Below are 511 nucleotides of genomic sequence, written 5' to 3' on the forward strand. Positions count from 1 at the left end.
GTCTGTTTTCTCGGTTTTTGATCTGTGCCTGTTTTCCTGGATTTATCCCTTTAGTCTCGCCCTTGTGATCCTGTTCGCTAATCGTTGACCTACGCTAATGGTCATTATAAGTGGACCTCAGGAGAAATGTATGAAAATGTACTATGACCCCATTAAAAGATGAATTTAAAGTAAAAAAAATAGAGAACTATTTCCTCTAGTCTAGCGTAAACTCAAGCACTAACAGGTAAAGAAAAAGACTATGTGATAAAGGCAGTGTTGGGGGTAACGCATTACAAGTAATGCATGTTACGTAATCAGATTACTTTTTTCAAGTAACTAGTAAAGTAATGCATTACTTTTTAATTTACAAGATCATATCGGAGTTACTTTTTCAAATAAGTAACGCAAATTACTTTTTTTCCCCAATTTATTGATTGACAGCTCTCCTGTCCCCATGTTGAGAGAAATCAGAAGATGTTACTGTAGTTCTAAAATAAATATGAATATGCATTAATTCATCTCACTCACA

The 511-nt window shown here is 34.2% G+C and overlaps 1 protein-coding gene across 1 annotated transcript in view; it reads left to right on the plus strand.

The window, feature by feature from the left end:
- The window catches only part of LOC107741705 (neurabin-2-like), a 24262-nt gene that overhangs the window by 15993 nt on the left and 7758 nt on the right, over positions 1-511 (plus strand). The gene's annotated exons all lie outside the window — the stretch shown is intronic.

This window comes from Sinocyclocheilus rhinocerous, unplaced genomic scaffold (genome assembly GCF_001515625.1).
Source record: "Sinocyclocheilus rhinocerous isolate Xijiao unplaced genomic scaffold, SAMN03320098_v1.1 scaffold6066, whole genome shotgun sequence".
Taxonomy (NCBI): Eukaryota; Metazoa; Chordata; class Actinopteri; order Cypriniformes; family Cyprinidae; genus Sinocyclocheilus; species Sinocyclocheilus rhinocerous.